Here is a 13,984-nt window from a genome sequence, read left to right on the forward strand (position 1 = left end):
TGACATGGAAATGCTTTCTCATATTCCATTACATTATGAATTCTCTGATGCCGATAAAGATGTGAATGTTGTCTAAAGACCTTCCTACATAACTTATAGGGTTTCTCAGCAGTATGAAAACTCTGATGTTCAGTAGAGTATGAATTAAGTCTAAAGGCCTTCCCACATTCTTTACACTCACAGGATTTCTCACCAGTATGAATTCTTTGATATGGTCTAAGGTCTCCACTACGACTAAAGGCCTTCCCACGTTCCTTACATTCATAGGGTTTTATACCCGTATTAATTTTCTGCTGTTGAGTCAACTGTCCACATCAACCAAAGGCCTTATCACATTCTTTACATACATAGAGTTTTAAACCAGAATGAATTCTCAGATGTTCTTTTAGATCTGTTCTATGAATAAAGGCCCCCCCACATTCATAGGGCTTTTCACCAGTGTGAATTATCTGATGCTCAGTAAAGTAGAAACTAAATTTAAAGGCCTTCCCACATTCTATACGTTTGTAGGGTTTCACATCAGTATGAATTTTCTTACGTACACTAGCTTGAGAATATACTCCCACAAGTCTTCCCACGTTCCTTACATTCATATGATTTCTTACCAGTATGCATTCTATGATGTACTCTAAGGTTGCCACTACAAAAGCCTTCCCACATACCTTACAAGTTGAAAGATTTTATACCAGTATGAACTGTTTTATGTCAATTAAACTGTTCACACACACTAAAGGTTTTTTCATATTGCTTACATTCATAAGGTTTCTTACCTGTATGTATTCTTCTGTGTTCAATGAGGTAAAAATCAAGTCTAAAGGCCTTCCCACATTCCTTAACATTCACAGGGCTTCTTGCCTGTATGAATTTTCTGACAGGTAAGTTGACCACATGCACTGAAAGTTTTCCCACATTCCTTACATTCACAGGGTTTCTTGCCTGTATGAATTTTCTGATGCTGTGTAAGGAAAAAAATAAGTAGAAAAGCTTTTCCACAATCTTGACATTCATAGGGTTTCTCACCAGTATGAAATCTCTGATGCAGAGTAAGCTGATAGCTACAACTAAAGACCTTCCCATATTCATTACATTCATAGAGTTTCTCACCAGTATGAATTTTCTGATGTACACTTAGATGATAGATACTTTTTTTTTTTTTGGCCACACTGCGTGGCTTGCGGGATCCTGGTTCCCTGACCAGGGATCGAACCCGGGCCCACGGCAGTGAAAGCACTGAGTCCTAACCACTGGACAGCTAGGGAATTCCCGATAGACACTATTAAACGTATTCCCACATTCTTTACAATCAAAAGTTTATCACCAGAATAAATTTTCTCATGTTGAACAAAATTTGAGCCACAACTAAAGGGTTTTCCATATTCCCTATATTCATAAAGTTTCTGACTATTATGAATTATCTGATTCAGAGTAAAAGATGAATGTTTTCTATATGTTGGCATGTTATAATACATGATTTTCATTTGACTGAAATATCTATCTCGAGGTCCCTGTTGACCCTCAAACTCACTTTTGCTCTGCCACTTATTTCTCAAAATAGATCCTTTAAGACAAGGAGTTTTATCCTATTATCTTCCATCGGGATAAACTGATTTCATAAATGTCCTTCTCTGGAGATAACTTCTTGGTCTTATACCTGAAGAGTAAACCTAAAAGAAAACAAAAAAGCAAACAAAGATTATTTTCTAGCAGCCAGCAAAACATAGTTTCTATCTTAAAAATAGGATACAAAATGAAAACAATTCTTGAAAAGAAATAAATGGCTTAAAGAACTTACAATATAATTAGGTAGTTTGAAGTCAAAACAATATGAGTTGAGAGAATAATGAGAGATTATGTAAGATTGTGGTGATTTGAAATTTAGGTGTCAATCAGAATAATCTGGAGAGCTTCTTACAAGTACAGCTATTTGGGTACCACCCCAGACCAAGGTGAATCAAATCTAGAGGAGTCATTGGGCATCTACATGTTTAATAACTTCACAAGATGATTCCAATATAAATCAAAGTTTAGGAGTTCCCATTTAATAATATTAATCATTTCCTTTACTCTTAGAATAAAATCCAAACACGTTACCATAGAATATAATATGGCCTTTGCTTACCTAAAGACTTCTTTGGAAGAAACTGTCCTCTTTACTCTCTTAGGACACTTGCTGGTGTTCAGCTCCTAGATTATGTCCACAACCTTTCCATTTCATACAGCTTTTTACAGGCTATTTCATCTCCTAAGAATCACCTCTCCTGGGCTCAATGAAAGGCTGACTATTCATCCTTTCATCTTAGGTGAAACATTTCTTGCACAGAAATGCTTGCCCTGCTGACTATAAGTAGATCCATGTTGTTTATTCTCAATCACAACATCATGATTCTTTTCTTCATGTCACAGTTTTCAACACATATACATTAATTTTCGCTTTGCTTTGCTGTTTCTGATTCCCAAACCATCCCAAAGGAAGATATAATTCCTATTTCTTTCAAAATAAATAAATTCACCAGTACATAGCAGGTGTTAAATGATTAACTGTAGAATAAAATAACTGTCAAATTATGATACTAGAAGAAAACATTACAAAGTCACTGTAATGCAGTTGAATATCATAATAATCACTTAATTTAAATAATTTCACAACACTCAAAAGACATTTCTCCCTGCCTCTAATCTCTCATACCTTACTGCAGTGATTAAATGCACTTTTTCCTACTTTACTTCCTATATATATGAGAACTAAAGGAAATTCAAGGTAGCTCAGCCAAATGTATAAAAGGAAAAAGGTCCTTGTTTTACCTAATAATTCTTTAAGCAGTTATCCAGTCAAACAGAGACATCTCCACCAATATTGTTCATTCCCTGCTGTGCATAGAGATGTGTATAATTAACATATATTCAGTTGAGTTTTACTATTATTCAACCCTCCTGGATGCTCAGTCTGCTTACTTCATAACATTTCACAGATTTCCCTTCTATCCCCTTACATCTAGAACCAACCATTCTTATTCTTTATGGAAAAGTATCTGAATGATTTTTAGATATTATAGCAGTCATGTTATCAAACTGAACAGTTATTTAAAAACTGAACAAGGAGACTATAATTTTGGAGAGAGCAGAGTAAGTGAATGGCATGAGGAAATTGTCTGGGGAAACTAGGAGTGTCAGGGAATCTATTAAAAAGGATATTTGGGATAAAACCTGGAGGGTGGCAATCTAGATAAAAGAAGAGCCTACGAAAAATCTAAATAGTGGATGTAAGGTTCAATTTGAAATGAATGGAGAAGAAATTTTCCGTGATTACAATATAAGTATAAAAATGGAGGGAGTTTGAAACAAAACAATCTCTGAACATAACACAATAAAAATTTAAATAATAACAGCAAAAAATTAAAAGCTCTCCTATTTGTAAACAATGTACTTAACTAAGCAACTGTTGTTTCAATGAGGAAATACAAATTAAAATATCAGGGACTTCCCTGGTGGTCCAGTGGGTAAGACTCTGTGCTCCCAATGCAGGGGCCCTGGGTTCGATCCCTGGTTGGGGAACTAGATCCTGCATGCATGCCCCAACTAAGAGTTTGCATGCCACAACGAAGATCCTGTGTGCCACGACTAAGACCCGGTGCAGCCTAAATAAATAAATAAATATTAAAAACAATTAAAATATCAGACTTTCTAGAAAATTTTGATGACAAAAATAACATCAGAATGGATGGCATACCAATTTAGTGCTCAGAAAAAGTCAAAGACTTAAATGGTTATATTAACCTAAATATAACACTGAAGTAAGCACCCTACAAAAAGATAGAAAAGGAATGTAAGCTGAAGTAAAGCAAAAGAAAGGAATAAAGACAAAATGCAATCAGTCAAAAAATAGAAAAAGATGGGGTACACATAAAATAGCTCATTCTTAAAAACAAATCAGTAAGAGAAATAAATCCTTGGCCTACCTAATAAAGAAAAAAGAGGAAGAGAAAACTTTTAACTGACAAAGGGGAAATGTCTAAAAGAATATATTTTAATTATGCAAGATTATTTTGTAAATAAATTTTAATCTATACGTGAAATAGTTTTTTTAAGGAAAAGAACTGATCAAAACCAACTCTCAAAAAGATAAAGTGTAAATAGACCAACTTCTCTTGAAAAAACAGAGAAGCCTGTCAATGAATTATTCCCTAGGAAAGGTTAACAGTAATGCACATTCCTATCATCCAAACTGTGGTCTTTAAGTATTATTCCCTACTAATATCAACCTGAGCTCTTTGGAGAATTTGCAGATTCCTAATCTAAAGCAAGGAAGGTATGTGTGTCCAGGATTCTTGTGCCAAAAAGTAAGGAAGATTGCACAGATCAGTGAGTGATGTCAAAATAACATAGGAAGCAGCTTAAGAAGCAAGCCAGGCTAACATTGAGACAACAAGAGAGAGCAAGAGCAAGAGCGAGGGAGGGAGATGGATGATCATTTATTGAAATGCATTTAATCAATGAAAATCAATGAATATATATATGTGAAAGAAAATTTCCAATGTCAGCAAGGTGGCTATTTAAATAACTCTGTACTTGGAAAGTTGATAGTTCAAAAGGAAAAAACAAGCACATTTTCTGCTTCTCTAAATTAAGAACTACTGTTCATCAAAGTCATCAATAAGAGAGTAAAAGGTAAGCCATCATATGCAAGATATTATATATGAAATACACACATACACCCGAACCCTGGTTTCTTTGGAGTACTTGTGGATTTCTGATCTGAAGCAGAGAAGGTATGAGTTGAGTCTAGGATTTCCTGTACCAAAAAAGCAAGGAAGATTAAAGATTAATGGGTGATGGGTAGATTAATGTGTGGAGATATACAGATAGATAGGGATAGCTATACATAGATATTTAGCTATATAGGTATAGATATATCTCAAGTTGTATCCAGAATAAAAATCAACTCCTAAAAACCAGTAAGAAAAAACCCAGCCAACCAAATAGAACACTGTGTGGAAGACTTCAATGGGCATTTCTTAAAAGAGGGTATGCAAATAGTCAACAAAAATAAAGCAGTACTGCAATTTTCAGGGAAATGTGAATTAAAACACAATGCTACCAACTACTCAACAGAATGGCTAAAATGAAAAGATGGGAGAGAAACAATATCAAATGCCTTTAAGGTTGCATAACAAGAATTCTCCTATACACTAATAGTGGGAATGCACGCTAGCACAACTGCTTAGGAAAATTGAAAGTATCACAGTTCAACATGTATATCCAGTGTCACCAAATTCCACTCCTAAGTAGACACTTAACAAAAATTTGTAAATATACTCCTTGTTATTCAAATGTGATCTCAACAGATTTCCAATCTGTGCGCTTTCCATCCAGTGTGAGACAGGACACCCAGGAAAGGTCCTTCCTAGCACTGAGGGAGAAAAGGCTGCTGAACCAGGAAAAACCTGACTCTTGATCAGTGATGCTTTCAGAGAAAGATCTTTTATTTTTTTAACTGAAGTACAGTTGATTTACAATACTGTGTTAGTTTCAGGTGTCAGAGAAAGATCATGATCAAAAGGGGAAAATGTGAAAATTAACAAACTAATTTAAAAAGGACTAATTTTAAAAGTTAAATTAGACATTATATATGAAATACACACATACACCCTTTAAAAAGGACTTGGGAGGCCAGAGGCGGAGTTCTTAAAACCAACCACTCATGTCAACTGCATACCCAATAGGAAGAGAGGTACTTTGCATCTCCAACAGGAAGAAGGATACTACTTTACTACCAAGTAGGAGGAAGAATTTTTCCTTTCCTGGCAACAGCCCAGCCAGTGAGCAACTGTCACAACTCAGCCAATAAAATGCCACTCACTTCAAGCTCCTAGTTTCCTCCAATCAACTCTTTGTAATAGCCACTCCCACTCCCTCTTCTCCTCTATAAAACAAAACAAAACAAAAAAACTCTCTCCTTTGGACTTGCCTGTGGTTTGCCATAGATTGCATGTCCTGAATTGCAATTCTTTGCTGTTCCCAAATAAACCCATTTTGCTGACAAAATAACTGGCTGATATATTGTTTTAGGTAAACAACTGGAAAACTAAACATCATAAAGATGTTAGTTCATTAAGAAATGTAATGTAAGGCCAATTAGAATGTAACAAGAGGAGGAGCTTCAAGATGGCAGAAGAGTAAGATGTGGAGATCACCTTCCTCCCCACAAATACATCAGAAATACATCTACATGTGGAACAACTCCTACAGAACACCTACTGAATGCTGGCAGAAGACCCCAGACCTCCCAAAAGGCAAGAAACTCCCCAGGTACCTGGGTAGGGCAAAGGAAAAAAGAAAAAAGAGAGAAAAAAGAATAGGGACAGGACCTGCACCAGTGGGAGGGAGCTGTGAAGGAGGAAAGGTTTCCACACACTAGGAAGCCCCTTCGCAGGCAGAGACTGTGGGTGGGGGAAGGAGGAAGCTTCGGAGCCACTGAGGAGAGCGCAGCAATAGGGGTGCGGAGGGCAAGGCGGAGAGATTCCGGCACAGAGGACTGGTGCCGACCAGCACTCACCAGCCCGAGAGGCTTGTCTGCTCACCTGCCAGAATGGGTGGGGGCTGGGAGCTGAGGATCTGGCTTTGGTGGGATCCCAAGGAGAGGACTGGTGTTGGCTGCGTGAACACAGCCTGAAGGGGCTAGTGCACCACAGCTAGCTGGGAGGGAGTCCGGGAAGAAGTCTGGAGCTGCCGAAGACACAAGAGACTTTTTCTTGCCCCTTTGTTTCCTGGTGCGTGAGGAAAGGGGATTAAGAGCACTGCTTAAAGGATCTCCAGAGATGGGCGCGAGCCGCAGCTATCAGCGCGGACCCCAGAGACGGGCGTGAGACGCTAAGGCTGCTACTGCCGCCACCGAGAAGCCTGTGTGCAAGCACAGATCACTATCCACACCTCCCCTCCCGGGAGCCTGTGCAGCCCACCACTGCCAGGGTCCCGTGATCCAGGGACAACTTCCCCAGGAGAATGCACAGCACGCCTCAGGCTGGTGCAATGTCATGCCTGCCTCTGCTGCCGCAGACTCGCCCACTCTCCGTACCCCTCCCTCTCCCTGGCCTGAGTGAGCCAGAGCCCCCAAATCAGATGCTCCTTTAACCTCGCCCTGTCTGAGCAAAGAACAGACGCCCTCAGGTGACCTACACGCAGAGGCGGGTCCAAATCCAAAGCTGAACCCTAGGAGCTGTGTGAACAAAGAAGAGAAAGGGAAATTTCTCCCAGCAGCCTCAGGAGCAGCGGATTAAATCTCCACAATCAACTTGATGTACCCTGCATCTGTGGAATACCTGAATAGACAACAAATCATCCCAAATTGAGGAGGTAGACTTTGGGATCAACGATATATATATTTTATTCCCTTTTTCTCTTTTTGTGAGTGTGTATGTGTATGCTCCTGTGTGTGATTTTGTCTATATAGTTTTGCTTTTACCATTTGTCCTAGGGTTCTGTCTGTCCGTTTTTTTTTTGTTTGTTCTTGGTATAATTTTTAGCACTTATTATCATTGGCGGATTTGTTTTTTGGTTTGGTTGCTCTCTTCTTTCTTGCTTTTTCTTTTAATTACTTAAAAAATTTTTTTAGTAATTATTTTGTTTTTTATTTTAATAACTTTATTTTATTTTACTTTATTTTATTTTACTTTATCTTCTTCTTTCTTCCTTTTTTTTCTCCCTTTTATTCTGAGCCATGTGGATGACAGGCTCTTGGTGCTCCAGCCAGGCGTCAGGGCTGTGCCTCTGAGTTGAGAGAGCCAAGTTCAGGACACTGGTCCACAAGAGACCTCCCAGCTCCACGTAATATCAAACGGTGAAAATCTCCCAGAGATCTCCATCTCAATGCCAAGACCCAGCTCCACTCAACGACCAACAAGCTACAGTGCCGGACACCACATGCCAAACAACTAGCAAGACAGGAACACAACCCCATCCATTAGCAGAGAGGCTGCCTAAAATCATAAGGCCACAGACACCCCAAAATACACCAACAGACGTGGACCTGCCCACCAGAAAGACAAGATCCAGCCTTATCCACTAGAACACAGGCACTAGTCCCCTCCACCAGAAAGCCTACACAACCCACTGAACCAACCTTAGCCACTGGGGACAGACACCAAAAACAACGGGAACTACGAACCTGCAGCCTGCAAAAAGGAGACCCCAAACATAGTAAGTTAAGCAAAATGAGAAGACAGAAAAACACACAGCAGATGAAGGAGCAAGGCAAAACCCCACCAGACCTAACAAATGAAGAGGAAATAGGCAGTCTACCTGAAAAAGAATTCAGAATAATGATAGTAAAGATGATCCAAAATCTTGGAAATAGAATGGAGAAAATACAAGAAACGTTTAACAAGGACCTAGAAGAACTAAAGAGCAAACAAACAGTGATGAACAACACAATAAATGAAATTTAAAATTCTCCAGAAGGGATCTATAGCAGATAACTGAGGCAGAAGAACGGATAAGTGATCTGGAAGATAAAATAGTGGAAATAACTACTGCAGAGCAGAATAAAGAAAAAAGAATGAAAAGAACAGAGGACAGTCTCAGAGACCTCTGGGACAACATTAAAAACACTAACATTCAAATTATAGGGGTTCCCGGAAGAAGAAGAGAAAAAGAAAAGGACTGAGAAAATACTTGAAGAGATTATAGTTCAAATCGTACCTAATATGGGAAAGGAAATAGTTAATCAAGTCCAGGAAGCAGACAGAGAGTCCCATACAGTATAAATCCAAGAAGAAACACACCAAGACACATATTAATCAAACTATCAAAAATTAAATACAAAGAAAAAATATTAAAAGCAGCAAGGGAAAAAAAACAAATAACACACAAGGGAATCCCCATAAGGTTAACAGCTGATCTTTCAACAGAAACTCTGCAAGCCAGAAGGGAGTGGCAGGACATATTTAAAGTGATGAAGGAGAAAAACCTACAACCAAGATTACTCTACCCAGCAAGGATCTCATTCAGATTCAACGGATAAATTAAAACCTTTACAGACAAGCAAAAGCTGAGAATTCAGCACCACCAAATCAGCTTTACAACAAATGCTAAAGGAACTTCTCTAGGCAGGAAACACAAGAGAAGGAAAAGACCTACAATAACAAACCAAAACAATTAAGAAAATGGTAACAGGAACATACATATCGATAATTACCTTAAATGTAAATGGATTAAATGCTCCAACCAAAAGACACAGACTGGCTGAATGGATAAAAAACAAGACCCATATGTATGCTGTCTACAAGAGACCCATTTCAGACCTAGGGACACATACAGACTGAAAGTGAGGGGATGGAAAAAGATATTCCATGCAAATGGAAATCAAAAGAAAGCTGGAGTAGCAATTCTCATATCAGACAAAATAGACTTTAAAACAAAGACTATTACAAGAGACAAAGAAGGACACTACATAATGATCAAGGGATCAATCCAAGAAGAAGACATAACAATTGTAAATATTTATGCACCCAACATAGGAGCACCTCAATACATAAGGCAAATACTAACAGCCATAAAAGGGGAAATCAACAGGAACACAATCATAGCAGGGGACTTTAACACCCCACTTTCACCAATGGACAGATCATCCAAAATGAACATAAATAAGGAAACACAAGCTTTAAATGATACATTAAACAAGATGGACTTAATTGACATTTATAGGACATTCCATCCAAAAACAACAGAATACACATTCTTCTCAAGTGCTCATGGAACATTCTCCGGGATAGATCATATCTTGGGTCACAAATCAAGCCTTGGTAAATTTAAGAAAATTGAAATTGTATCTAGTATCTTTTCAGACCACAATGCTATGAGACTAGATATCAATTACAGGAAAAAATCGTAAAAAATACAAACACATGGAGGCTAAACAATACACTACTTAATAACCAAGAGATCACTGAAGAAATCAAAGAGGAAATCAAAAAATACCTAGAAACAAATGACAATGAAAACACGATGACTCAAAACCTATGGGATGCAGCAAAAGCAGTTCTAAGAGGGAAGTTTATAGCAATACAATCCTACCTCAAGAAATAAGAAACATCTCAAATAAACAACCTAACCTTACACCTAAAGCAATTAGAGAGAGAACAAAAAAAAAAAAACAAAGTTAGCAGAAGGAAAGAAATCATAAAGATCAGATCAGAAATAAATGAAAAAGAAATGAAGGAAATGATAGTAAAGATCAATAAAACTAAAAGCTGGTTCTTTGAGAAGATAAACAAAATTGATAAACCATTAGCCAGGCTCATCAAGAAAAAAAGGGAGAAGACTCAAATCAATAGAATTAGAAATTAAAAAGGAGAAGTAACAACTGAGACTGCAGAAATACAAAGAATCATGAGAGATTACTACAAGCAACTCTATGCCAAAAAAAATGGACAACCTGGAAGAAATGGAAAAATTCTTAGAAATGCACAACCTTCCAAGAATGAACCAGGAAGAAATAGAAAATATGAACAGACCAATCACAAGCACTGAAATTGAAACTGTGATTAAAAATCTTCCAAAAAACAAAAGCCCAGGCTCAGGTGGCTTCACAGGTGAATTCTATCAAACATTTAGAGAAGAGCTAACACCTATCCTTCTCAAACTCTTCCAAAATATTGCAGAGGGAGGAACACTCCCAAACTCATTCTACGAGGCCACCATCACCCTGATACCAAAACCAGACAAAGACGTCACAAAGAAAGAAAACTACAGGCCAATATCACTGATGGACATAGATGCAAAAATCCTCAACAAAATACTAGCAAACAGAATCCAACAGCACATTAAAAGGATCATACACCATGATCAAGTGGGGTTTATCTCAGGAATGCAAGGATTCTTCAATATATGCAAATCAATCAATGTGATACACCATATTAACAAACTGAAGGAGAAAAACCATATGATCATCTCAATAGATGCAGAGAAAGCTTTCGACAAATTCAACACCCATTTATGATAAAAACCCTCCAGAAAGTAGGCAAAGAGGGACCCTTCCTCAACATAATAAAGGTCATATATGACAAACCCACAGCCAACATCGTCCTCAATGGTGAAAAACTGAAACCATTTCCACTAAGATCAGGAACAAGACAAGGTTGCCCACTCTCACCACTATTATTCAATATAGTTTTTGAAGTTTTAGCCACAGCAATCAGAGAAGAAAAAGAAATAAAAGGAATCCAAATCAGAAAAGAAGTAAAGCTGTCACTGTTTGCAGATGACATGATACTATACATAGAGAATCCTAAAGGTGCTACCAGAAAACTACTAGAGCTAATCAATGAATTTGGTAAAGTAGCAGGATACAAAATTAATGCACAGAAATCTCTTGCATTCCTATACACTAATGATGAAAAATCTGAAAGTGAAATTAAGAAAACACTCCCATTTACCACTGCAACAAAAAGAATAAAATATCTAGGAATAAACCTACCTAAGGAGACAAAAGACCTATATGCAGGAAATTATAAGACACTGATGAAAGAAATTAAGGATGATACAAATAGATGCAGAGATATACCATGTTCTTGGATTGGAAGAATCAACATTGTGAAAATGACTCTACTACCCAAAGCAACCTACAGATTCAATGCAATCCCTATCAATCTACCACTGGCATTTTTCACAGAACTAGAACAAAAAATTTCACAATCTGTATGGAAACACAAAAGACCCCAAATAGCCAAATCAATCTTGAGAAAGAAAAACAGAGCTGGAGGAATCAGGCTCCCTGACATCGGACTATACTACAAAGCTACAGTAATCAAGACAGTATGGTACTGGCACAAAAACAGAAATATAGATCAATGGAACAGGATAGAAAGCCTAGAGATAAACGCATGCACATATGGTCATCTTATTTTTGATAAAGGAGGCAAGAATATACAGTGGAGAAAAGACAGCCTCTTCAATAAGTGGTGCTGGGAAAACTGGACAGCTACATGTAAAAGAATGAAATTAGAACACTCCCTAACACCATACACAAAAATAAACTCAAAATGGAGTAGAGACCTAAATGTAAGACCAGACACTATAAAACTCTTAGAGGAAAACACAGGAAGAACACTCTGACGTAAATCACAGCAAGATCTTTTTTGATCCACCTCCTAGAGTAATGGAAATAAAAACAAAAATAAACAAATGGGACCTAATGAAACTTAAAAACTTTTGCACAGCAAAGGAAACCATGAACAAGACGAAAAGACAACCCTCAGAGTGGGAGAAAATATTTGCAAATGAATCAACGGACAAAGGATTAATCTCCAAAATATATAAATGGCTCATGCAGCTCAATATTAAAAAAACAAACAACCCAATCCAAAAATGGGTAGAAGACCTAAATAGACATTTCTCCAAAGAAGACATACAGATGGCCAAGAAGCACATGAAAAGCTGCTCAACATCACTAATTATTAGAGAAATGCAAATCAAAACTACAATGAGGTATCAGCTCACACCAGTTAGAATGGGCATCATCAGAAAATCTACAAACAACAAATGCTGGAGAGGGTGTGGAGAAAAGGGAACCCTCTTGCACTGTTGGTGGGAATGTAAATTGATACAGCCACTATGGAGAAGAGTATGGAGGTTCCTTAAAAAACTAAACATAGAATTACCATACAATCCAGCAAACCCACTACTGGGCATATATACCCAGAGAAAACCATAATTCAAAAAGACACATGCATCCCAATGTTCACTGCAGCACTATTTACAATAGCCAGGACATGGAAGCAACCTAAACGCCCATCGACAGACAAATGGGTAAAGAAGATGTGGTACATATATACAATGGAATATTACTCAGCCATAAAAAGGAATGCAATTGGGTCATTTGTTGAGACATGGATGGATCTAGAGACTGTCATACAAAGTGAAGTAAGTCAGAAAGAGAAAGACAAATATCGTATATTAATGCATATATGTGGAACCTAGAAAAATGGTACAGAGGAACCGGTTTGCAGGGCAGAAATTGAGACACAGATGTAGAGAACAAACGTATGGACACCAAGCAGGGAAAGCGGCGGGGTGGTGCAAGTGGTGGTGTGATGAATTGGGCGATTGGGATTGACATGTATACACTGATGCGTATTAAATTGATGACTAATAAGAACCTGCTGTATAAAAAAATAAATAAAATAAAATTCAAAAGTTAAAAAAAAATAGGTTGTCCTGAAGAGGTTAAAAAATCTCATTGTTTCCATAGGATTCAAAAGTCATGTGCTACTCCAAAAGCATAGTGACTGTCAGTATAAATATTTGCTATCTGGTCTTTAGTTGGCAAGCTCTGGTTAAGGCAATTAATAGAGGTTATTGTGCTTACTTTGTTTTTGGTAAATAAGAGCTTTCATTTATGTCCACTGTGGGCATTACTACATATCCAACTTGGTAATGTACTTTCTCATTCTTTAAGTATGACCCATCTGTAATTCAAATTAGATCAGCATTACCAGTAGGAGCTTTTTGTAAGTCATTCCTGGGAGCAAGATGATAATCAATTAACAAAATGCAGTCATGTTTGTTTTCTTCCTGTGGTTCTGGAAGCAAAGCTGCAAGGTTAAAGTTATTACTTTGAACCAAAGTAATATTAGGTGCAGAAAGCAACACTATTTCATAAGAAGTTAGTCAGCTTACAGAATAGTGCTGTGTGTGGTAAGAGTTTAGAAGACACTCAACTGAGTGTGGGACATATAATAAATAGTTAAAGGAGACCCCATTCCTATTTCTTCAGTAACCTTACACAAGCAAGCCACTGTTGAAACAGCCCTCATAAAAAGTGGAAGTGCTTTCACTTCTGGGTCTAATTTTGCTTTGGAGCATAAAGGCAATTCATCTACAAGCATTTTTGCAAAAGCATAAGAGTAAGACAACAACTGCCTATAAATGACAAAAGACTTAAAGTTAAAAGCATGGTTAGTGACTTCCCTGGTGGTCCAGTGGTTAGGAT

The 13,984-nt window shown here is 37.6% G+C and overlaps 1 long non-coding RNA gene across 5 annotated transcripts in view; it reads right to left on the minus strand.

The window, feature by feature from the left end:
* LOC309649416 overlaps nt 1–13,984 on the minus strand; it is a 64,996-nt gene that overhangs the window by 24,720 nt on the left and 26,292 nt on the right. The window contains exons 1-4 of one of the 5 annotated variants that reach the window (XR_014257101.1): nt 5,640–6,334; nt 2,803–5,580; nt 1,526–1,664; nt 771–955 (exon numbers count right to left, since the gene is read on the minus strand). This is a non-coding gene — a long non-coding RNA (uncharacterized lncRNA). Of the gene's footprint in view, nt 1–770; nt 956–1,525; nt 5,581–5,639; nt 6,336–13,984 lie in introns of those variants that run through there. The other 4 variants (XR_014257098.1, XR_014257100.1, XR_014257102.1 and 1 more) reach the window with 4 other exon arrangements.

This window comes from Balaenoptera physalus (assembly GCF_965194825.1).
Source record: "Balaenoptera physalus genome assembly, chromosome: 19".
Lineage (NCBI taxonomy): Eukaryota > Metazoa > Chordata > Mammalia > Artiodactyla > Balaenopteridae > Balaenoptera > Balaenoptera physalus.